We start from the raw sequence: 26,559 nt of genomic DNA, 5'->3' as shown, positions 1-26,559 counted from the left end.
TAGGACAGTGTTTCCCAACCTTTTTTCTGACCATGGCCCCCTTCCAACCTTGTTTCCTTCCTGTGGCCACCCCCATGGGTGTAGCCAAGGTGGGCAGCTGCTCCTCCAATAAGTATAAATCAATACAAATCAATACAAATCCGAGATTCTGTCCCCCCCAACAAAAGCCTGCCCCCTAACCAGACGACCCCACTTGGCTAGGTGCTGGAGTGGATTTCACCCCATGCCTTTCAGAGCCGGGCTGATGCTGCGGACAATATCCAAAGGCCCTGGTCCACTAGGCGCTGGGGTGGATTGCACCCTGCAGAGTCAGACCCAGGCTGCCCCCAGGCCCAGCACTGGCGGCAGCAACAAGCAGCTCTGGCTTGCCCAGCCCTACCCATTGCCACCCCATCATTGCACTTACCTGACCTGGGGGTTCTGGATTGCAGCCTCTAGTGGTCAAAAGGGGAGACTCAGCAATCACCGTCTCCTGCTCCAAGAAAATGCACGTGGCAAAAAGGAGCACTAGGCGCTGGTGGGCTGCCCCCTTATCCACTTGGGATTGGCCAAGTGGAGAGCCAGCTATTCAGAATTCCCCCTTCTCACTTCCCTCTATGCCCCCCTAGCCTTGTGCTGTGACCCCCATTTACACATTTTTCACCTGCTGCCCTCCTGAACTATCCTGGGTCCCCAGGGGACCATATCCCCCCCCCCCGGTTGGGAGACACTGCTCTGGTAGATCAACAGAGACTATAATTTCACTTTTTCCTGTGTAGCCATGGCAATAAGGTGTGGCTCATTGTACACCTGAAGCCAAAGACTTGCAGGCATGTTTGGCGGGTGAAAACATACCGACGGCCTTTAGCCAAGTTGGCCCAATTTTCCCGGCAGAAACCTGAGCAGCCTGCTGCACATTCCAAAGACTCCTTAATCTTTCTTCCATGTGGCTTCACACCCAGTCCGAGCTGTTCTTGGGAGTTCACTGCCCAGGGTCACGAGACTTGTTCCTGGGACATGAGCGCCAGCTGGTCCCAAGGGCCAGACCCAGGGCAAGTGGTTTGGAAGACAGCACAGCCCAGTTCCAAGGTTCCCTTTGTGGCCTGATCCTCTCCAAGAGCGCTGGACAAGCAGCAGCATGTTGGCAAGGGCAAGGAGACCGTTTCGTCTCCTGCCACTCCTAGGCATGCTAGAAACTGATGGGGGCTGGGAGGCACCAACTGAACAGTCAAGGAACACCAAACGGGCAAACACTCCCCCAAAATGAGTCTGGCCCCAACCCAGGAAAAGCGTTCAGCTCCACTTCAGTCCCACTGAAACCAGCAGGAGAAGTATATAATGACTAACTTGAGGTCGTATTCAGTTCAACACACTTTATTTGGATTGGGTTGAGGGGGGCACTGGTTACACAACATTTTCAAATCACACCAAGTCATAGGGCATGCTGAATTGTTCAACTTTCCTATTCAAAAAATGAGGGGTGTTAAAAAGTCGTAACATGACTTGGGAATTCAAAAGATATTTTGGTTAAATTAATATATGGTAATTCAGTTTTTCTTGGTAAGTAAAATGTGTGTAAAATTGCACAGAAATAAAAAATGATTGCCAAGTACTTGTGGTTATATATAAATATCAATATTATTATTTAGTATTTCCTAACATTTTCAGAAGATAAAATTTAAAATATTTGGGTTTATGAAAGTAGTTCATGTGCTTCTTCATCAGACATAGGCTTACTAAGCTAAATGTTGTCCAATCACAAAAATAACAGCATGTTTGAATTCCTCACATCCATAAACATCTTTTTAAGACCCCTCGCTGAAGAAATTTGCAAAAATTAAGTTTTGCCTGCTAAAATGGCACACCCTGCTCATGAAACATGGCCATGATGATACTAAAAATGAGTAAGGAATGTAAGAAAATACATTATTAACCCACTGATAATACCCAAGTGATAAATGTTTGGGAGTGAAAAGTGTGATGTGATGTTAAGGAAATGTGTGTCATTTTCGCATATCTTTTTCTTTTTTTAACTGGGGACTTCCACCCACACATCATTCGCTAGTCTGGACACTGCTTCAGGCATGGAATGAAAGCAGGAAAAGAAATGATTGATGACACGGAGGGAATTCTCCACTGACTTACTCATTAATTGTGCCTTCCCCCAGTGCTTACGTGAGGCAGGTATGCCAATGTGCTGCCAGATTATGGAAATAAGATGTTGCCACTAAGAATTTTTCTTCTTGATTTCACATGGGGGGGGGGCAGTTGTGCCTGTTCTATCCATTCCTCCAAAATTATTCCATCTGGATTAGCATGGCAGAATACTTGAGCAAAGTCAACGTGAGGAAAATGTACATTCCCTATTCACTTGCTATCCTTTTGCTGTGACATAAACCAGAAAGGAACTGACAATTGCCGTTCTCCATCCTCCGCCTGGCCTTGTCCTGGACCAGGCTGGGTGAACGATTCCATCTGGCCATCCTAACCTTTGGATGAGACATTTAAAGCAAAGAAGCGGATCCACATTTCAAATGCAAAACTTTGAACTCAAGTCTTGCTCCTCTAAAGGGCTGAGGGGCCCACGCCAGGACCTCAGGGTGCCCCTCAGCAATGGGGGTGTGCCGAAGAAGGGGAAACCTGGAAGCTTTTGCAAATTTGGAATTTGGTGGGGTTCCCTACTGCAAGGGCGGCAGTGACCTTTTCCAACTCCAGTGAAGTAAGGTGTCTTGTAGGTGTAACAGAAAGAAGGCAAGGCACACCCCCCAAATACGGAGGTTCGGTTCCTTCACAAGGTCCCAGGGGATGATATGCTTAAAATATGCCTGGGAGCCAAAGGAACTTGCAAGGGGAGCACTGGCCACACAGCTTCAGCTGCAGAGACTGCGGTTGCCAGGACTCCCGATGTCAGGCTGTGGCAAAATAACAACTCTCAGTGCTGTAACGGAGGTGCAGAGCAGGGGCTGAGAGCCACCTGGTGGCCAGCCACAAAAAGCTCTGAATTGGTTGGCATTTTGTGACTCCTTTAATTCTGGCAGGCTTCACGTGTGAAATCTCCTAAGGAGCTGACGACTGTCAAGTACTAATGATCATTTCTCCTTACCTGTCAAATATTGTTAGATACTAAGTGGTCTGTCAAACGTTAGGGAAAGTGCCACCCGTATTCGACAGCTGACATGTAACAGCATTTTTCTTATGACATTTGATGTTTAATATTGATTGATTGATGATTGATTGATCTACAATATTTACAAACCACCCAAAAAATGAAGGTTCTCTGAGCAGCTTCCTGTAAACCTGAAAACCAAACAAGGCCATGTTTACAGGGCAATCCTATGCATATAGACACAAAAGTAACTTACAGGGCACTCATATACTTATCTGCACAAAATTAAGTCCCACAGATTTCAGTAGAGCTTACTCCAAGATCAGTGAGCATAGGATTGCAGCTGTAGGACTGGATCCCAGTTTAGGATGTAATCCTAATCCCACCTACCTGGGAGAATTCAACGGGATTTATTGAAGTGAGTAGACAGGGCTAGGAGTGCAATCTTGGGGCTCATCCACACTTTAACTTTGCTCTGCATTTCTAGGCACAGGTCCAAGTGCTTGGGGGGGGGCTGGTCCTGCTGCTTTCTCCATGAAAATCCTCTCTTTGCTGCTGAATTGGATCAAACAACAATCTGTGGAAAGCAGAATTGCCATTTGTTCTGATTCAGGGTTAAAGAGCAGGTTTTCCTGAGGAAGGAAGGGGGGGGGGACACCGCACTCAGACCGGGAAAGTGCAGACCTATCCCTGGAAAGTGTGGGGCAGCAGAACAAGCACCCCTGCCCTGCTGGCCATGCCCACGTCACCACTGGCTGCTGGCGCTCGCTGCTCCTGCCTGGGCACATGACAGCCTGACCCCTGGATCAAAAGGAGGGGGACGAGGGGCTGGGGCTAGACTGGCCTGCTCCCCCCCACCCCAGTCCTGATTTGCTCAAGTTGGTGCCATGACCTCCTGGCACATGAGGGGAATGGATTCCACAACTTCCAAAATACCATTTTTACACGTGGCGTCCTCCCCTTCTTTCATTTTGCAGAGCCACAAGAGCCTCTGCGGCCTACCTATCTTTGGCGCTAGGAGACAGAAAGGAAAATAAAAGCAGAGGAAGAAGATACAGATAGGAAATGTCCAGAAATCCCAAAGTCTAAACTCAGAGATCCTGTCTTATGTCTCGCAGCAGGACTCAGGATACACCCTGGACCTCAACCTTCCTCTGTTCCCTCCCTGTGTCAAATTAAAGATTGTAAGCCACCTCGGGGCAGGAACCCCTTCTCAAGGGTCACATGCAGCGATGGTGCAAAGAAATAATGCAAAATAAATCTCGCTACGCTCCTGACCCGTGCAAGATGAAGCCCGCCAAACGCCTTTCCCTTAAAACCAAAGGTGTGTACACACCGTCCATTTGGGGCTCCTGCAGCATGAAAAGGGGCTAAGTCCGCAGAGCTGCATTGCTGACAGGCAGGGGCCTGGCCCTTAGGAATGCAATTGGCAGAGAGGGCTCTGTGTGAGGTCCGCTCTCCTGGAGAGAAAGGAGTATACAGTGGTACCTCGGGTTACATACGCTTCAGGTTACAGACTCTGCTAACCCAGAAATAGTGCTTCAGGTTAAGAACTTTGCTTCAGGTTGAGAACAGAAATTGTGCTCCGGCGGTGCAGCAGCAGCAGGAGGCCCCATTAGCTAAAGTGGTGCTTCAGGTTAAGAACAGTTTCAGGTTAAGAACGGACCTCCGGAACAAATTAAGTACATAACCCGAGGTACCACTGTATTGCACTTTGTGTTCCCCTCTCTCTTGGACCCGTGTTGGATGCAGACATACCTCTTCCACATGTGCCTGGCATTGGTTATGTAAATGTCAGTTCATCACCCCCAACTTTTGTACCAAAAGTGGCATTTACATAACCAACACTGGGGGGTCCAGGCACTCACCCAGGGTCCGTGTTCCTTGAGAGAATGGAGACACGGCAGAGACGGTCATAGCTCCAAGAAATATGCTTTATTCTCCTATTGCGACTTTCCGTCTGCATGGAGGGAATCCGCATCTGACAGCAGGGTCCTGTCAAGAGGGGCTTGTTCTCCACAGCAGGGCAGCCCTGGAGTCCAAGGCCTCTCTCCCTGGCTCTCCCATGGGCCATCAACCCCTTTCGGCATGTTCCTCTCTCTATCCCGGGTGAGACCCTGGCTTGGAAAGAAATTGGAGCCTGCACTTTCCCACTGGCCTCCAATCTTCCCTCCAATACTTCAAATCCTCAAACCCCTACCATTTATTAATCTCCAGGTTTAGGGGTGGCCCCTGCAAATCCAGAAAGTATTTTGCCTGCATAGTTTTTACTGCTACTGTTGCTGTGAATCAATGCATGATAATAAAATAAGGCTTATTTTTAAACTTCTTAGCTTGCTGCCCGATTCTTTCTGAAGTGATCTTTCTGAAGTGGACTTGCTCCAAACAAGGTTTCGCAGCCTAGCTCCTAAGCTTTTGGTTTTGCTGCTAAGGAGGGGATTTTAAAACGCTGTTTAGCTCACATTTGTGGGTATCTGGAGAGATAAATTTTAATTAATGTATCCTCTCCTTCCTGTTAAAACCCATTCCACACAGGGGCAAGATCCTGAAACTTTGGGACATTCCCTTTAAAAAGATCTAGAATGTGTTTAGGATCAATGAGTGTGTATGCTGCCATTTTAATGGAATGACCCCGTGATTTCAAGGTGTGATGTGAACGCAGCTTTAGAGTAAAGAGAATAGAGGCATGGAAAGACCATATGGTTCAACCTTGTAAGCAACCCGTTATTAACAACAGAAAATATCATATGGGGACCACAGCTGAGGACTTGTCAAGCTGTCAACAGCTGTGGACAAGTCAAGCCAGGGAGCCAAGACATATGCACCTGTGGTGGGTGACGCTAATACTAATACTAATACTAATACTAATAATAATAATAATAATAATAATAATAATATGCCACTCATCTCCTCTGGGCCTCAGAGCTCCTCCTACCTTCAGAGTTCCTTCTCATGGTCACTGATGGGCACACTTGATCCTATGACTGGACTACTGATCCTGAAGAGCTGCCCAGCCCAGCTTCAGGTCCCCCCCCTTCTAGGACCCACTGCTCTCAACTGACTCTCAACTGCCTCCCCCCAACATTCACTCTTCCTTTCCAGGCCTCCTCCAACCTTCCGTCTCCACCAGAATTCCACTCTCTCTCTTCCCCCTCCCTCCCTGCTGGACATTCACTTGGGAATTCTAATAGAATCACCTTCATTACCCTATTGCAAAAAGAGAGGAAGAGGTTACGGATGGGAAATGTCCGGGAATCCCAAAGTCTAAACTCACAAACCCTGGCTGATGTCTCACAGGAGGACTTAGGATACACCCCGGACCTCAACCTTCCTCTGTTCCCTCCCTGTGTCAAATTAAAGATTGTAAGCCCCTCAGGGCAGGATGGAGCCCTTGGTTATACTTGGAGGAAGCCCAGTGAAATTGCATGGTATTTCTGAGACATAAGAAGGTAGCGCATAAACCATTGGCACAAATACTTAAAATGTTCCAAAGTAACATTTTAAGTAACATTTAGTAAGTATGAGTCTGCAGTAGGCCACCCACTCTGTCTCATCGGACAGGCTCATCTGGAGAACATTAAATGGTGTTGCTTATCAACCCTCCTTGTGAGGAAGAGTGGGAGAAGTCTTTTGTGGGGATTTTGAGCATGCAGGGTTGAAGCAGAGCTTTTCTTGGGTGGCGCAGTGTATGGCCATGTGGCCATATGGGTTGCCTTCCACCTTGGCTTCTCCATGCGCAACTGCAGTTAGAGCAATAAGCCGGCTTGTGTAATAGCCTCCCCCTCCCCTTGTGTTTGCAGTCACTTATTAGGTCACAATAAGAGTCATACCAGGTGCCTACATGTTACTTCAACCACAGCATAACTTTCCGAACTCTAGACTTTAACTGTTGAAAGAATAAGGCTCAGATCTTTTGTGCCAGGCTTAAGTGGGGAGGAATAATGATGCAAAATCGCCCATCAAATTCTTTGCCGTCTGCACTGTTTTACGAGAGCTTTGTGAGTTGGTGTTGAAAATGGTTGGCAGGAGTTTATATATATATATACCATTTCTTGTTAGCAATAAACCAGACCTCGAGAGAAGTTTCTGCAGAAAACTTTTTTACAAGACTGTACAAAATATCAATAATGATGGTCATCCAAGACCATTGTTTTGGTGCCAGTCTTTGTTCTACCTTAATAAGAACATACTGGAGGTAAGTCAAGTAACACCCTTGCATTTTTGCTTAGCCTCTACTGACACCACATTATAAGGCAAAGAAGGCAAGGGATGGTGCACAGACAGCATATTCATTCATGAGGATATTCAGAGTCTCAGATCTTCTTAGAGCTGATCCACACTTCTAGGCACAGGTTTAAAGTTTCCTGTCTGAGGGCTTTTGCTCCCCCCCCCCCGTTGCTTTCCTGCAAAAAAAACACTCTTTACCGCTGAATCTGCAGGAAACCCAATTGCCATTTGTTCTGATTTAGCATTAAAGAGCAGGTTTTCCTGAGGAAAGTGCCAGGGCAAAAATAAATAAATCCCACTTTGACATGGATCAGGAAAGCACACACCTATGGCTAGAAAGTGTGGGGCAAAATAACTAGGGATGAGCCCTTACTGTGCTCAACACCAAAACATTCAGACTGTTGAACAATAGTGGTCTGCTTTCCCTGCTCTTCCACCTTGTCCACCATGAAAGGAGAGCTAAGGCACACAGAGATAAACTGCAGAGGAAGAAAGATAGCTGACTCCACCCCCCCCTCCTGTAAGGTGGGCTGAAGCAGCTGCTTCGGGCAGCAGAAGCACAAGAGGCAGAGCCCTGCCTGCCCCACCACTTCTGGCGATGGCAGAATGCCCCCACCAGCATTCTGGCATGCGGCATGGCCACTCTTCTTCCTCGCCCAGGGCCAGAGAAGACAAGCGTCTCAGCATTGCGGCCTGCTCCTGAGGTCAACGAGGGGGGGCTATTCTGCAGCAGGGGGGGAGCAGAGAGGGGCAATTCCCATTTCGTCTCGGAGGGTGAAGTGGGACAGGCTGCCCCTTTCTAACCATGTTTACTCAGAAGCCCCATTGAATTCAGTGGGGCTTACAGGTAAGTGGGTTTCAGATTGCAGCCTTGGTTGGATATAACTCAGAGAGCTCAGGAAAAGGAACATCTGCATTTTGGGGGCGGGATTCTGCTAAAGTTTTTTTGCATTAGTGAACCAAATCAGATCAAATTGTAACATTTAGTGACATGTCCTTCACAAGTTTACGCCATTGGCTCAAACCTCTTTCCCTTGTTCCAAGAGAGGACCTAACACACTTTTTGTTTCATAACTGCTTGGTTTTTAGGAAATATAAGTTCTTCAGTCTATGCAGATATATATGTAATATGTACATTGCTCCTGCCAGAGAAAGACTGGGGTTTGGGGTTTTTTAAGTTACTTATGTAAGTGGCTGCCAAGTGGAGATTACCTCTCAATGAGATGCATGTATTTGATCTACCAGTTCTCATATGTTGATTGAGCAGAGGGTGACTGACTGCTCCACATGACATTTGGATGACCCTTTCTATACACCTGGTTTGAGTTTAAAGTTAGTGATGGAACATACATCTAGGCATCTCTCCAGCAGTTTCCCATTTCATAATGATGGCTTTAGAAGAACACATTACAATGAGTCCACATACAACTATCATAAAACACATCCAGAATTCTTCTCTATAATTTTTCAAAATGAGCACAATATTGTCCTTTTATGAGGCCTTGAGGCCTCTTGCATTTGTATTTTGGGCATAAAGAAACTTATTATTTTGCCACCAGAAACCACTGGTAATTAAAGGATTGGCAATAGCCTGATGGATGGTCTTACATTGTATTAAATGGTCTTTGTTATAATGGTTACATGTGGATAACTTGTAGTTTATTATATAGCAGCAAAATGCACATTATAATGGAATCAGAGGAGGGGGAGGGCTCTCCCCTGTAGGCCACCTTGAATGGAGAGTCATTGTGCCCTCACCATGGCCAAACCACGGCTCTAAGGAAGAAAGTAACCCCATTGAGAGAGAGTGAATGCTAAACTGATTTGTTTCGCCCTGGTGACCCCATCCATTGAGAATCAAGCTCACTCCTTCATCTGCCTTGGCCCATCCTTGGAAGAGTTCCTTTGTCATACTAGAGTCTGACATTGAAAAAGAGCTAATGCTACTCTAGGCTGTATCAACAGAAGTCTAGTGTCCAGATTAAGGGAAGTCATAGTCCCACTCTCTTCTGCCTTGGTCAGACCACACCTGGAGTACTGTCTCCAGTTCTGGACACCACAATTTAAGAAAGATGTTGACAAGCCAGAACGTGTACAGAGGAGGGGGACCGAGATGATCCAGGGTTTGGAAAACAAGCCTTATGAGGAATGGTTAAAGGAGCTGGGTCTGTTTAGCCTGGAAAAGAAGAGACTGAGAGGAGACATGAGAACCATCTTCAAATGTCTCAAGGGCTGTTACATGGAAGCGGGAACAAGCTTGTTTTTCCTGCTCTGAAGGGTAGGATTCAAACCAATGGCTTCAAGTTACAAGACTAAACATCAGGAAACACTTTATGATAGTAAGAGCTGTTCGGCAATGGAATGATCTCCTTCAGGAAGTTGTGGACTCTCCTTCCTTGGAGGTTTTTAAGCAGACGTTGGATGGCCATCTGCCATGGAAGCTTTAGCTGAGATTCCTGCACTGCAGGGGGTTGGACTAGATGACCCTTGGGGTCTCTTCCAACTCTACCATTCTAATGAGCCATCACCCAGGTTATCACCTCAACACAGGAAGCTAGCCTGGTTTATATTTTAACATTTGCTGGATCCAGGGATTAGAAGGATCTCACAAACAGCCTACTTCCTCCCTTGTCCCCAGCTCATAACAATACTATCTGAAGCTCATCAGACCAAGGAAATCAGTTCACAAAGCGGCAGAGGGGATAGGAAGTGGTATTCCAGTAATCTTCCAGAGAGAGCTGTAGCTGGTGTTTCAGTTCCGCCCTTAGATTAAATCCCTAAGCGCCTTTGCCCAATTTGTGTAACTCAAAGGACTCCAGTCCCACCCAGGAGCCAAGTGCATTGCACTCTTCCTTGTACACACTGTGAGAGGAGTGTCTGCACACCTGCTGCCAATTTGCTGAGTGCTTCACTAACGTTAAAGACCTGTCTCCATGTGTGTCAAATTTACACCTTTGGCTTCTGACTGGGGCATCCTCTTCTGCTTGAACTTCAGTTCACAATATGCAGTGCCTTGGATGAGGGAAGTAAATGACTTAAGGACTCATGTTTGTGGAAGACTATGGAGACATGTGGTAGGACTGTGAATGAAAGAGGAAGTCCTAAGGAGAAAAATCTGGCATCAGTGATACCCCATATTATATTCAACGTTTAGGAATATCTGGCTGATCCACAACTTTCCCTGTCAGCCATGAATTAAAGACCAAAAGGTGAAGACAGACAGACCTATCATTTTAACAGTGATTGCAGTGGCTGCTTCAACTGCCTCTCCAACTCATGCCCTGGTGGACCTTTCTTTCTTTACTTTTTAAAGTGATATGCATTTTATTTGTTCATTCTTCATTTGAGAAGACCATGCACAATCATTTAAAAATCAGTTGCAAATTGTTCCAGGCACTCAGAATGGAGGAGACGACAGTTATTACCAGTGCTTTTTTTCTGGGGTGCTCAAGGGTGCGCAGTACAGGACCTCTTTCCCCAAATGTCAGAAGTGTGGCACTTACTATAACAACTTTATGGTGAGTACTGGCACCTTTTCTCCTACCTATATAAAAAAGGCACTGGTTTTTGCTGATATCACAGATGCTAACCAATAGGCATGCTCCAGAGCTGGCTTTTCTCTGGTCCACGATGTGAGCAATGCATACATTTTGCAGAACTTTTTTTTAAAAAAATAGATTCAGGATAGAAAAAAGGAATGTTGTGAGGATACAGCTACACCAGTCACTGTTCAAATGTTAGGAAGAGGTGCAAAGACTCATGAGGAAGGAAGTCCTGTGATGAAACCACAACAATTAGGATCAGGAAGGAACAATTCTATTCCTAGGTTAACCCAGGTTTTCTCTCTGACCATGGGGAAATTCCTTCAGTTTGTTTTCAAAATGTTAGATATTTCAGGACTTCATTATGGCCATCCCGTAAATGTGACACCTTGTCACCGTCATCAATTTTTACCCTGCTCTTCTGTTTAAAACATGGGTGTCAAACATAAGGCCCGCAGGCTGAATCCGGCCCGCCAGACCTCGTCATGTGGCCCGTGTAGCCGCCGCCGGCCGCCAGCCTTCACCTTTTATTCTCACTTTTTTTTTTGACACAAGAAAGCCGCCTCTTCAGCGCATGCGCGGCAGCCTACAAGCCAGAGAACGTCTGCCCTCTAGCGGCGCCGGCCGTTCTACACAGGAAACCTCCACTTTACATGCATTCAGGAAACCTCCACTTGTTTTTATATTGAGCGCATGCCATCCTGTGATGTGACAGATCCAACGGCTGCCTGAACCCTTCTCTCCTGTACAGTCCTACAGATACAACCGGCCCTTTGAGGGTGACCAAACTGCTGATGTGGCCCCCGATGAATTTGAGTTAGACACCCCTGATTTAAAACAATCAAGCAAAACCCCCAAAAGTATGCAGCCTAATATGAAACCGATACAAAGTTAAACCGATACAAAACGTGAGGTAATACTAAAGATAACAGCAGCAAGAAACCAATCCAATAGGTTTAAATGCTGCCCTTTAAAACAGCGTCTCACATGTTTGGACTGTCAGTGATTGTAAAAGAAAACGGTTCTGACCTCCTTTGCCTGGTCCTCAGACCCTAGTTGGCACAAAGAGTCCTTAAGAAAGAGTACTTTGCAGAATGCTGCTTTTATTCTTAAAAGGGGTCTTCTCCAACCATGACTGACAGCTTTTACACACACCAAACGCAACCAGCTTTCTACCATCCAACCAACCAACCCACACCAAACACTACCATTGACCACTCTATATACAGTGGTGCCTCGCAAGACAATATTAATCCGTTCCGCGAGTCTCTTCGTCTTGCGAAGCACGGCTATTAACGGCTTAGCGGCTTTAAGAAAAAGGAAACAAACTCGCAAGAACTCGCAAGACGTTTCGTCTTGCGAAGCAAGCCCATAGGGAAATTCGTCTTGCGGAACGACTCAAAAAACAGAAAACTCTTTCGTCTTGCGCGTTTTTCATCTTGCGAGGCATTCGTCTTGCGGGGCACCACTGTATACAGGTACAATTTGGTGAAAGATTGCATGAGTCATTGTGGGCCGCTGACTCATGCTGACTTAGCATTAAAGAAACAGTGGCCAATTTTTAGCCGTGACATAGACATAGTGGGGGGTGGGGGTGGCATAAGTGTCCACCAACCTAGAAGTGGACAGAGAGAGGCAGAGGGAGAGAGCTCATCAGACCTCCACCGGAGGATACGCTACAATTTTGACACCAGACCTGAGAAGGCCCCATCTCTTTTTCCGGCTGGCTTGGACAAATATAATAACAGCATCGATGGTGGGGCTTGTAGCGCTGAGCTCAGCGACTTACATGAGAGCAGGGGATTTGCAAAGTAAACTTGTACAGGGTGAGTCTTGTAAAAGAGGCCCCGTGGAACACGTGTACTCTTTTAAAGGACTCACCCTGTATAAGGCCAATTAGGGCTTTGAAAGTCAGCACTGGCAATTAATTTATGAATATACAAAGTTATAGACTGCCTGCTTGTAAAAATATCAAAGCGATGATCAAAATAAAAGCAGCATTTCTGCTTTCCCCTTCATTTTAAAGAGCATGTCTAGTCAGAGAAGCAAACGGTGGCAGCTGCTCTCCTAGCCATATCACCCAGAAACTGAAGGAGGACCCCTTTAGTCCACCCCAGAGCGAGAGACGGAGGGGATGGCAGAGAGGCTTACGGGGGGGGGGGGGGGAGCCAAGAGCAGCTCCCACGACAGGGTCAGAGGGGACTGGACAGATCATGGTGCAAGCAGGCAGGCAGGGGCTGCTGGCAAAAGACCTTTCCAGCCATTACCGTCATCCCAGAAATGTGCCGGGTCAAGGAGGACTCATACCAAACCAGAGGCAGACTTTGGGCTTTCCATTTTCAGTGGCACCCTGTACAATGCCAACCCCCCCACCTCTCTCACTGTTGTTGCACCCCCTGCAGACCCTCTCAGCTTGTGCCTCAGCCATTGCATTGCCTGACCCATTGACTTCACAAGGGGTTGCAAAGAGGCTTGTTTAAAGCAGCACTGCTGCCCCCCCCCCAGAGCGCAGGGGGCCAGGTGGGCACCTTCCTGCCTGTCAGAACCCCCAGGTCTCCTTCTTACTAAGCTTTGGGAAGGGGAGGGGTTCTGACAGGGTCCTGGAGTCCTCCGCCTTTTTCCCGATCTGACTTCGGGAAGGTGGCACAAGGGTTGGGGTGCGTGTCAAATTTTGGCCTCGCATAGGGTGCCATTTATTTTATTTATTTATTGAAATTATATACCGCCCTATACTCGCAGGCTATAATCCCCTAGGATTGCATATACACCACAGTGAGTTACTGTCTTGTAAAGAATCATCTCTATTCACTGCAAAAGTGAATATTATTAATACAGTATTAATTATAACTATCTTCTATCATAGTACTGGATCATGACTTACAGTGGCGTAGCTACACCCCTCTCAAGTATAATTAATTTACCACATTTAAAAGATTTGAAAATTAACATCTGTCCCTCATTGCTTTTTATCCAAATGAATGTGGTGGAAACAATAGAATTAAACTTAGTGCTTCAAATCACAAAGTTAATTTGTACCTAAAATAGTTGTGAATTGAAGGGGTTTTTAAATTACAATTTGCATCAGATTTAGAGCGGATGACATCCACGACAGATGGACTCTGTCTGATACTAATTTAGCTAGAAAAAATAATTGGGCAAATCCTAAATTCATTCATCTTCATTATGCTCCTAAATATTTCAGAACATGTCCCTCTGGGGTGGGTCAGCTGGAAGACGTGGTTAATTAGTTCATTATCCTTTCACATTTGAATTTTATTCCCCTTTTAGATGAAATGTAGGATGAGGTCCTATTGGGATAGCATTATAATTGACAGGCACATGCTGTGAGGAGTGGGGAAAGATCAGGATGGATTGTCTTTGGATAATGGTGGTCCCTTGAGGACCCAGCACAACGTTAGTGCTAAGCTATCGTTGCCTCCTAGCAGCACGGTTACGAGGCTGCGATCATTGGTTGCAAGGCTGCACATCTGGCTATGGAAGAGAATGCAAAATCTGGTCGTAGTTGGACATGTTATTCTAAATTAACAAGAGCCGATTGATTTTAAGCCACTTCACTGCGCTGACCTCCCTGCCAGGATGTAGCACAGCAGCTTCCAAAGAGAGAGAATCCCAGTCTGAAAGTGGCCCCCAAAGCAATCAAAGCCACTCTTCCCCACGCCACCTCCAGATATTGCTCTTTGCCAGGCTACTCCAGATGGTTAAACTGCTCTCTTTGGCAGGAACTAGATGATTAATGGCTGCTGGAAACTCCCTGTCCAACCTGCTTCTGTATGTGAAACAGGGCAGGTGGAGATGGGGAAGAAATCTTGACCTTCACTTCAGGCACCCAGATGTTTGGGGTCATCTTCAGGTACCCACTGCAAGGATTCTCTATAAAGGTGAGGGGAGCTATTGATACTGTTGATAGCAGCCTCTTAATCTGGCCCATCACAGTATCAGGAGATGCTCTTGAGGCTGCTCTTTGCACATCAGACGTCATGTGATTGTGTTACATTCCATTTCAATTGGTAAATTTCTGTGGGCGTTAGGGAAGCATCATGATGGATTTATAGAGTCCAGGAAATAGAACCACAGGGAAGATGAAGTGATCTTGTTTGCTTTGCCCAGACAGGAATTGGGACCTCTGGCTGCTGCCCTAACTTTTAAACACATTTCTTCACAATTAATCCTCACTTCTTCCTATTGCAGTGCCTGGATTTATCACCCCATATAACACACCTGCCAAAATAATTATAAAGTGCTTCTTATAAAGATAAAACTGACAAGGTTCTGTAGGCCTTGAGAGCTGGATCACTCATGTTTTTTGGCAATGTTTCTTTGAGATGAAATGGTGGGTGTCAAGAGTTTGTGTAGGTCTGGTAGCATTTCATTTCTCCAAAAGGCCCAGGATACATGCACCAATACACGCAGGCAACAAAAGTTACATAGTGCAGCACTGACATGGAACCTCATGGGGAACATGCGCTGAACTGGGGAAAATCACAGGAGCTGAGTAGTCTAAGAGGGGTCCCTCATTTGTGTTCATCTCTTGATGAGCGCATGATCAAGGAAGGATCTGGACATACAGTATGTAAATGAACCAGCACAGACCAGCTACTCAGACAGAATTTTCATTGCACCCATTCACAAAACCACAACTATTGTTTGGTAAGTAGCTGAAGTTCACACAGTCAAGTGTGAGTTATCTGGAGATACTTACATAATGAAATGAGGAGAAATCTCATGATTTCTATGTGTGTCAACCCAATGTGCACTGTAATAAGGGATGTTCTACTGTATTTGTCTAGGGATATGGATTCACAGATTTGAAATGTCAAACAGAAAACAGTTTTCATTTCCATTCTGTTTTTAAGAAACCCTTAAAATGCCACTTGATTCTTTTTGTTTCTTGTGTTGTCAGGCTACCCTCTGATAGGGGTGGTGGGGTAATTCCTGTTCTAGGTTCTCAAAAAGCTAGTTCATGGTTCATTTAAATGTAAATATTCCATGGCTTTACCATAACTGATTTAGCTGGAAAACCTGTAACCGAAAAAAGAGGGACATCTTAATAAAGAAGGTTGTGGTTCCTGGGGCAGATACAGTGGCCCTATTTCCTGAGATGAAAACAATTGACTGCATTTTTATTGTTGATTTTCTGTGCTTCCCAGGGCTTCTTTTTGGGTGGAATGGTGAGATATCAGTTTTAAAAATAAGTCACTCAAGAGGCTTGGACTTATTTACATCCATCCCTTAAGGGTTCCTTCACAGCTCAGGGAAGCAAGGGCTGTCATATTCTGCTATTTACAAAAATCTATCCTTATTCTTGCCTCACCTGCCTTCTGATCAATACGAGCGATGGACTTATTTTGTGGTACGATGCACTTTGCCCTACTAAAGAGGCCAAGGAGACCACCGCTCGCACTCACCTTTGGCACTCCGATGATGGATGGTCGGGGTATCTGTGTACAGACAGTGACTGCATCGCAGCCCATCCCTTCTGCAGGCAGTGCAGATGCATCAGGAGCCCCAGGCACGGGCTGGGCAGCCACATAGTTGCTTGAATTGCTCTTTGCTCTTAGGCTGCTGTTTTTTTCTGTGCCATGTCTGTGGGGGGAGATTCCTTCTCCAGCCTCGTGGTCCTGAGAATCCTCGGGGTGGGGGGCTTCTGCAGCTGGTTGCCCACTTACAGCGGAGTCGGTTGCAACTTTTTGTACTTCCGCGACGGCCAGGCAGTTGGGCTCAGGCTGGTCGAAAGGAGTGTTTTCCCTCACACTTCCAAAGCAGGTGAGCAAAGCGGAGCAAGGAAACGGATGCATCGTGAATACCAGGATGCTGCTGCTTATCCCACGTTTGGGGCTGGCATTCATACTGTGGAATTATCACATCCTGAAGAGGGGGGAACCAAAAGATGACAGCAGGTAGTCTTCTTACCGTGGTTCTCCCAATATCTGAAGTCCAGAATATTCCATGGCCGTGGAGATGGTGGGCTGGAGAACCATTCCTCAGGGATCTAATGGAGGCAGATGATGAATGCCCTGTGCCCTCAGACTGGGCAGAAGAGGCGAAGGTGCAAGGAAATGTTTTGCGGCAGATTCTCGTTGTCAGCAGCTAAACAAAAAGCTCTTACAAAAGAAGCATCTCCACAGCAAGCTACAGTTACAGTCCAAGACCGAACAGATGCTTCCTGGTGAGGTAGTGCTAAGTCAATAGTGCTGTGGCCTCAAGTTACTTGGCCGAAGCGGCAAAAAAAGATAATGTAGCCTGATCTGCCCAGCTATAATAGTATCAACGTGTGTATCGGTGACATCATAACAATAGCATAAGCGGTTCTGGTTACGCAACTCAGATGATTATTAGCAAAGGCCCAACATTAAAATCTTTGTCTGTCACTAATGAAGATAAAAATGTGTTTTCCAAACCCCTGCTAGCCCATCCATTATTAAAATGCAGAGTTTGATTTTAATCTTATGTCAAGAGGGAGACGATTGGGTTCGCTCTTCTACCTCAGTTATATCAAAAGATTCCTCCCGTCCCATGACTGCCAGTGCACAGAAGAGCCTTTGGGACATCTCTCTCTACGCCCCATGTAGACTGGTGATTCTTTTTTATCAACTCACCCTCCAGACCTTATACAGACCCTGCTCTTGTGAAGTGGGGGCAAAGGCCACTGTTCCTGGGGTGAACCCAAAGCCAATAAATCACTACCAGGGGCGGAAAGAGAGTGAAAGGTTTATTTCAAACAGAAAGGCACAGGTTAACACCCAAAGTCTGTGCACCATCCTAAGGGATGAGGCTCACATTTCTATGGTTTCTCAACAATGCTTCACATAAACACAGTGCCATCAGCCCATGTGTGCATTTTCATTGGTTCCTACAAACCTGCTCCAATCTGCAGAAGCAATATCATGGCAACAGGTAACTTTAAATGAAGCTGCACCTCGACACGTCCGCTAGCTGTGGCCTTCTACTTTAAGATAAGATAAGATAAGATAAGATAAATTTATTGTCATTGTCCGTATATACACAGTATACACAACAACGAAAATCAAACACCCACCCAAAGACCGGGTTCACATACACATTTGCACGTATCTCCAACACTCTCATCCTATTCAGACATAATCTATAAAAACATATCATACTCCAGAATGTAACATAACCTATTAAAAGCATAACATAACCTAAAAACCTGTCTCATTCCTTCCTACTCCCTGCTTGCTATTTCTTGCAACTGGCCCTGAGATCATTATTTAGTGCAATCAGAGCTCTTGGATAGAAACTATTCAGAAGGCGTGTGGTTCGTGTTTTCATTGTCCTATATCTTCTGCCCGAAGGCAACAGTTCAAAGAAGTTGTGAGCGGGATGGGTGGGATCTCTCAGGATATTGTGTGACTTCCTCAAAGTGCGAGACGTGAAGATCTCATCCAGGGTTGGTAGTTGGAGCCCAATAACATTCTGGGCAATTTTAATTATTCTCTGTAAAGCTTTTTTATCCGTTTCAGAGCTGCTCCCATACCACGATAATATACTATAGGTTAAGACACTCTCGATGGTACTGTGATAATAGGACAGAAGTAGGTGCTGAGATAGATTCAGTCCCCTGAGCATTCTCAGGAAATACAACCTCCCCTGCACCTTCCTCACAACCATATTAATATTTGCAGTCCATGAGAGGTCCTCAGAGATGTAAATGCCCAGGTATTTAAAACTACCAACCCTCTCCACCTCCTCGCCATTTATGTGCAATGGTAAAAATACACTTTTCTTTCTCCTAAAGTCAATTATGAGTTCTTTGGTTTTTTTGGTGTTAAGCATAAGATTGTTTTCTTTACACCATTGAATTAACCCCTGTACTTCTTTCCTATAAGCAGTCTCATCGTTCTCACTAATGAGCCCCACCACTGTTGTATCATCCGCAAATTTGATGATTGTGTTGGACTTATACAGTGGGGTGCAATCAAATGTGTACAGGGAATAGAGAAAGGGACTTAGCACACATCCCTGAGGGGCTCCTGTGCTTAATACTAGAGTAGAAGAATAGTAAGGGCCCATTCTCACTGTCTGCGGCCTATCAGTCAGGAAATTCCTTACCCACAGACAGATCTTCTGATGTATACCCAAATTGGTCATTTTAAGAAATAACCTGTCTGGCAGAATTGTATTGAAGGCAGAACTGTAGTCCACAAACAACAGCCTTGCGTAGGTTCCCTGTCGTTCTAGATGACTCAGTACAGTATGGACAGCGATGGAAATAGCATCATCAGTAGATCTATTTCTTCTGTATGCAAACTGGAACGGGTCTAGAGTGGATGGAAGACCAGCCTTAATATGATCTAGCACCAATCTCTCAAAACATTTCATAACGACAGATGTTAGGGCTATTGGTCTATAGTCATTGAGAGATACCACCACTGACTGCTTGGGGACTGGCACTATAATCGATGTCTTCAGGCAGGTAGGGACAGAACCCTGCAACAGGGATAGGTTAAAAATGTCCGTAAACACACCAGCTAATTCTGCAGCGCAGTCCCTAATAGCCCGTCCCATGATTCCATCCGGTCCAGCTGCCTTCCTAATGTTAATGCTCCGAAAGGCACGTTGTACGTCACAGGTCTGTAATAAAAATGGTTGTCTATCAGTAGTAGTTTCTGATGATGTGCTGGTAGCCAATGCTGTAGTGACGGTAGTTCCAGTTCCCACCTCAAAGCGACTAAAAAATTGATTCAGTTGATCAGCCAGGTGCGCACTGCTGCTAGCCAGTTCGTTTTTAATATTTTGCCCTGTAATTTGTCGCAGGCCTTGCCATACTCGACGAGGGTCGGAGCTCTCAAAATGTTTTTCGATCCTCCGGCAGTACATAGCTTTGGCGTTCCTAATGCCCTTTTTCAATTTGGCTCTGGCTTCTCTATACTGTTGCGCATCACCAGAGTGAAAAGCAGCATTTCTTGCCTTTAACAGAAGATACACATCCCTGTTTAGCCAGGGCTTGTTGTTAGGGAACACCCGTATTTGTTTGGTAGTAGTGACAACATCAATGCAGCTTTTAACGTAGAACAGTACTGTTGAAGCGTATGTGTCCACATTATTCTCCACAAAAAGCGACCACTCGGTGCTCCGAAAGCAATCTTGAAGTTGCTCAGATGCACCTACTGGCCACACTCGTATCTCTCTAGTTGATGGTCTAATTCTGCGTACGAGAGGTCTATATGAAGGTATCATAAGTAAAGATATGTGGTCTGACTGCCCCAAATTGGGCAAGGGCTTGGTCTTGTATCCATGCATGATGTTACTATATACCCGGTCCAGGGTATTTCCCCCCCTAGTGGGACAATCAACATACTGGTGGAACTTAGGGAGCACAGTCCTTAAATCGGCTCGGTTAAAATCACCAGCAACCACAAATGCTCCATCCGGGTGGGCCCGCTGCTGTCTGCTAATAGCAGTTAGCAGGTGGCCCATAGCTGTAGTAGTGTTTGCATCGGGAGGTATATACACCGCTGTTATTATAACAACATTAAACTCACGTGGCAAATAAAAAGGGCGGCACTTCACCACTAGGTACTCCAAGTCAGGAGAGCAATGCGTGTCCATTTGTTTGATGTCCGAGCTCCAGTTGTTATTTATATAGACGCAAATTCCTCCTCCTCTGCTCTTCCCGGATTCGGCGGTTCTATCCGCTCTAATTACTGAGCGTCCTTCTAGCTGCAGAAGTCCCTGTGGAAAGGAGGGATCCAGCCACGTCTCTAGAAGGACCATAACACAGCAGTCCCGGATACTTTTCTGCCGAGAGGTAATAAGTTCCAACTCCTCTACCTTGTTGGGTAAGGATCTCACATTTGATACAAGGAGACTTGGCAATGCAGGCTTGTGGGGATTTTTACCTAGCCTCACTCGTAGACCAGCCCTGCAACCCCTCTTCTGCTTGCGCCCCCTCCGTTTTCTTTTCTTTCTGGCAAGGAGAGCAAGGGGAGTATCCCAAGAATGTGCAAGATATGGAGGCTCTCTGATAAGCTCAGCTGGAATGTTATAGGTTGAGACCTCCTGGCTGCAACCTTCTCCTCTGCCGATACTTAAGAGCTCTTGACGACTATAAATTACTTGTGCCTGAGTATTCACAGTCCCTAGCAGCAATAAGTTCACAAATAAAAATAAAACACAAATCACTGAATACCGGTCTTCGGAGTGCCGAGCCGCTGCAAGTGCTTGCGCCGCCATCTTGACCCTTTCACCTAAGCCAATGAGTGATGTACTTTTCTCTTTCTCCGAAGTCTCTGGCTTCCAGCTCGCAAGGCTGACTGTCCTGGCCTGTTGCTTTGCCCAAAGATAAGAAAGCTCACAGCATTCATAAAATCTAGTAGTTCCATTAACAAATTTATACTTTAAAGTTTAAAGGAACAACATGAAATAGTTGTGCCAAAGCAGGAGTAGTGATCTGATGGGTCTCCTCCTCCTCCTCCTTGAGGGCAGATGACTGAGCCTCCCACAGTGTCTAACAGCACCGAATGTGTGCCATGACAACACTGCCTTGCAAGATTTCCCATCCCTGCCCCATTGATGTCTCTGTGTGTAGGGAATTATTTAACCAAGAGGGCACAATTATTCATCCATAAGAGGAATCATGCAGCTAATATGAAGCATTAAAAGAAGATAAAATACAGCATTCAAATCATACTTGACTGCCAAGGCAACAGTGAACATTTTGACTTACTGTCAAAGAAAATGCATCAGGAATGTTGCCTGCTCTTTCAGAGAATATAATAACCTTTCATTGGCACTTGTATCACTGCCTTCTTGTAAAATAAACAAAGAAAAATGTCCTGTTGGGCAAACCAAAATCTGGATCCTCTTTTCCAAGCTCTATGTGGGTTCAGCCTTTGAGTATGATTAAATGAAGACTAAGTCTTAACAGATGGTGTGGTGACTATCATTGATCTGCATTACCTGGCCATGTGTCGCATGTTATGAAATCATTTTGTATGAAGTGATGAAAAAATCTGTTCATTGACTGGATAAACAAGGCTATGTTGCAATCTTAGTGCTGTCACGGGAATAATATATGAAATAAATGCTGCAATTATGACTTGAGTATATTGCTATTAAAATTATTTTTTGTGTTTTGGCTGCAGTGGAAAGAAAATTCACAGCCCATGTTTCCTAAATGTCATTAAATAAAACATCATCAAGGAAGTTGGGTGTATCAACATACTCTTTGACTCCTTGATCAGCACTGTAGACATAGACGTATAGATGCACACACGTAAATAGGGTCCAACAGTGTTATATCACTGTAAATGAGACTAGAATCTGACTCTGGGTGGGAATCAGAGCTCATATAACAGCTGAGGTTTCAAGTGACCTCCTGTGCTCAGGTCACCTTCAAGGTGTCGCATCCTGGCATTCCCCCCTCCCCTCTCCCTTGTAAGTCCTTCGGAACTGCAGAGGGGCAGCAATGATTTTAGGCTGCAATCCATGCGCCTGTGTGTGAGCTTCACCATCAGTTGGACTACTCTTGGAGTAAGCATGTGCAGGATTGTGCTGTGAGTCTGCTGCAGTTTTGATTGGGGATTGGATTTCAGAGATCTCAACCAAGAAGAAAGGACTGGCGTTTGCCATGGATTTCTCTTAGGAACTTGGGATGGGGGGATTTGATTTAAACAGTCTGTCCAAATAGATACAGTGGTACCTCTGGATGCGAATGGAATCCGTTCCAGAGGCCCATTCGCATCATGAGCAGAACGCAACACGCACCTGCGTGGGTCACGATTCGCCGCTTCTGCGCATGCGCGTGACATCATTTTGCGCATCTGCGGTACTTCCGGGTCACCGCAGAACACAACCTGAAAACGCTCAACCTGAAGCAAACGTAACATGAGGTATGACTGTACATGGCTTGTGTCTAGGAAGCTGCTTCCATTTGTGAAAGCGAAAGGCCACAGGTGGCCATGAAACCCTGGTGCCAGGACTTCCTGCAACACAGACTGCTATTTAGTCCAAGCTTCTGTCAGTCACTTGTGGCTCATGTTTTGACGGATGCTTATTTCATTATACCCTCTTTGAGCTGTGAGGAAGTAAAGGCCAGGTTACAAAAATGGCAGTTTGTCGGTATTGTACAGGGAGGGGGGAGGGTTAGCCGGGACTTTTGCCCCGGGTGACGCCTCCAGGTCTTTGAGGCTCCTAGCCTACCTGCCATTGTACTGCCTGGGCTTCAGACAGAGTGGCTCTCTGCTCTGTGGGTGAGTGACTGAGTGGGCGTGAAGAGGAGAAAGAAGAGAATGGAGTTGGCTTGCATGCCCAGCCCTGCCCGTTCCTAAAAGTGAGCGACCCTCCTCCTTCCCTTTCCCAAAGATGGGATCCCCTGTCTGGTTTTGCAAGGGTGAGAGTCTTCTGAAGCAAGGTTCCCCATCTTATTTACAAGAGGGAGAGAGCAGTTGGAAATCCTGGAGAGGGGAAGTGGGAGGAAAGGCTGCCCTCCAAGCAAACTCGAAAGTGTGCATGTTTGTTGCTGTCAGCTGCTAGTTTTGCTGTTAAGTCTAAGGAAGGGAGATGTGCTGGTCCCGGGGGTAAGGTACCTTGGGTGTAGCAGAGTCCACACGAAGAGGGGCAAGGTCCGAGGCAGAGAGCCGGGCGGGGAACAGGAACGCTGGAACAGGAGGCTGTGCAGGGAACAGGAACACCGGATGGTCGGGAACAGGAGGCCGAGCAGGGAACAGGAGTACCGGATAGTCAGGAACAGGAAGCCGAGCAGGGATCAGGAACACAGGAAGGTCCGAAGCCAACAACGACGTTGCTCCCGCAACCTGGGGCCGGGCTGACTGGGCTTTTATCCTCTTCTAAGGCCAGGGGCGGTCCCGGTCCCCAGGAGCCCCGCCTCCTCTGGCCTTAAGGCGAGCACTCCTCCTGGGGGCAACCAGTTCCCTTCGCCTCTCTGCTCTAAGCCTCTGCAGATCAGGAGAGGCCGAAGGGTTACTGGGCCCTGGAGGAGGCTCACCTGTGGCCACTGAGTCGTCAAGCCTCTCTGGGGCCAGAAGGGCTTCACCTGGGGCCAGCTCCTGATGCACTGCCACAGGTGCAGGCTCTTCAGCATCTAGGCCTTGCCCCAGTTCAGCCGGCCCTGGAGGCGGGGACTCCTGTGCAGGCTGGGATTCCTCTGTTTCATCCTCCGAATCGGAATCCCAGGCCATCACACCATCCCCCCTCCCAGGCCCCCCCCTCAACCGAGGGTCCGGACCCGGCTTGCCGGGGTACGTCGCATGGAACTCTCGGAGGCAGGCAGGTGCGTGGACGTTGGCCGCTGGTTCCCAGGAACGGTCCTCCGGTCCGTACCCCTTCCAGTCAATGAGATACTGCAGCTTTCCCCTGTGGTATCGGGAGTCCAGGATGCGTTCCACCTCGTACTCAGGCTCTCCCCGAACCAACACTGGCTGCGGTCGGGGACGGTTCGGATGGAACTCGTCGGGTGGGGCCACCGGACTCAAAAGGGACCTGTGGAAGACCGGGTGAACCTTCAGGGTTGCGGGTAACCGGAGACGAAATGCCACAGGAGAGACTTGGTCTACGATAGGGAACGGGCCGGTGAAGCGGGCGTCCAACTTCCGCGAAGGTCGAGAGGGGTGGAGGTGGCGAGTGGAGAGCCAAACCAGGTCACCGACGCGAAGTTCCGGCCCCACCTGGCGGTGGCGGTCGGCCTGGGCCTTGTACGCTTCCTTGGCCTGGTGCAGTTGCTCCACCAAAAGCTGTTGCTGGGACTGGAGCTCTTGAAGCCACTCCGTCACCGCCAGGACCGTGGATGTCGGCAGCACCTCTGGAAACAGCCGTGGATGATAACCATAACTGGCCTGGAACGGGGTCTGCTGGGTGGACGCATTCACCGCGTTATTGTAGGCGAACTCCGCCAATGCCAGGTGGTCGACCCAGTCATCCTGCTGGTAGCTGCAGTAACACCGGAGGTACTGCTCCAGCACCGCGTTCGCCCGTTCCGTCTGGCCATCGGTCTGTGGGTGGTAGGCTGACGAGAGGCAGACCTCCGTCCCGAGGGTCTGGTGTAGTGCTCGCCAGAACCGGGATGTGAACTGAACGCCCCGGTCGGACACCACGCGCTCAGGTAGGCCATGCAGGCGGAAGACATGCTGAAGGTACAGCTGAGCAGTTTCCTTGGCTGTGGGTACAGATGGACAGGGAGCGCAGTGCACCATCTTGGTGAAATGGTCGGAGAAAACCAGAAGGCAGGTACAGCCACGAGACGAGGGTAAGTCCACTACAAAGTCCAACGAAACCGTGTGCCAAGGGCGCGGTGGAACTGGCAATGGCTGAAGTAGGCCGGGGGGTCGCCCGGTAGGTCCCTTGGCGCGCTGGCAGACATCACAACCAGCAACGTAGCGAGCCACGTCAGCCTTCAGGCGGGGCCACCAAAACTCTCGACTGACCAGATGGGTGGTCCGATACCGTCCAAAGTGCCCCGCTGCTGGGGCATCATGGGCCATCCGGAGAACCTCCAGCCGTAGTGGCCCTGGCGGGATGTACAGACGACCGTGGTGCAGCAGAAGGCCCTGATGCAGGACCAGCCCCGGATACTGTGGGCTGGACCCTTCAGCCAGCTCCCGGAGTCGTTCCTGGGCCCAAGCGTCGACCCGCTGCTGTTCCCGCACCCGAACCTGCAGTGGCTGCGCCTCCTGGGTGGCCAGGAATGCAGCCGGAGGTAGGATCGTGGTGGGTTCTGCTTGCTGTACCGTGTCTGTGTTGTCTTCAGGTTTCCGGGACAGGGCATCCGCCTTCTGATTCTGAGAGCTAGGGATGTAGCGGATCCGGAACTGGAACCGGGAAAAGAACAACGCCCACCGGATCTGTCTTTGGTTCAGCTTGCGGGTGGTCTGGAGGTACTCCAGGTTCCGGTGGTCGGTTCTCACCTCCACCGGATGTCGTGCCCCCTCAAGATGGTGGCGCCAGACCTCAAAGGCTACCTTGATGGCCAGTAGTTCCCGCTCCCACACAGTATAGTTACGCTCCGCTGGTAGGAGCTGGCGAGAATAGAAGGCACAGGGTAAGAGTGGCGCTTCAGGACCAATCTGTTGAGACAAGACGGCACCGAGAGCCGTACTGGAAGCGTCGGTCTCCACCACAAAGGGTCGAGAGGGGTCAGGATGTTGTAAGATTGGTGCCCTCTGGAAACAGGCCTTCAACCCCTGAAACGCCTCCTCTGCCTCCTTGTCCCAGGAAAACGGCGTCTTTGGGCGCAGTAGCCGGGTCAACGGGGTGGTGCGATGAGCATAATCAGCGATGAAGGTCCGGTAGTAATTGGCGAACCCCAGGAAACGCTGCAGGTCCTTGCGGTTCCGGGGTGCCGCCCATTCTTGAACCGCTGTCACCTTCCCCGGGTCCATTTGCACCCCATCTGGAGAGAGCCGGTGACCAAGGAAGTCCACAGTCCGCTGATGGAACTCGCACTTGCTGAGCTTTGCGTACAAACGGTGCTCACGCAAGCGCTGCAGCACGGTCCGGACATGTCCCTCATGGCAAGCCGGGTCACGGGAGTAAATCAGTATGTCATCCAAATACACCACCACGTACTTGTCTAACAAGTCCTGAAACACGTGGTTGATGTAGCGTTGAAACACAGCAGGCGCGTTGCACAAACCGAAAGGCATAACCAAATATTCGAACTGCCCGTACCGGGTCCCAAACGCTGTCTTCCACTCATCCCCGGCTCGG

The 26,559-nt window shown here is 47.7% G+C and overlaps 1 protein-coding gene across 1 annotated transcript in view; it reads right to left on the bottom strand.

Moving 5' to 3' along the window:
- Positions 1 to 6,116, bottom strand: part of FAM107B (family with sequence similarity 107 member B) — an 88,219-nt gene extending 82,103 nt beyond the window's left edge. The window contains exon 1 of the mRNA XM_081023867.1: positions 6,021 to 6,116. The gene's annotated coding sequence lies outside the window, so the exon portion shown is untranslated. The remainder of the gene's footprint in view (positions 1 to 6,020) is intronic.
- Between the last annotated feature and the right edge of the window lie 20,443 nt (positions 6,117 to 26,559).

Source organism: Podarcis pityusensis (genome assembly GCF_964106645.2).
Source record: "Podarcis pityusensis genome assembly, chromosome: 10".
Classification (NCBI taxonomy): Eukaryota; Metazoa; Chordata; class Lepidosauria; order Squamata; family Lacertidae; genus Podarcis; species Podarcis pityusensis.
This window is presented reverse-complemented; position numbering and strand designations above follow the sequence as displayed.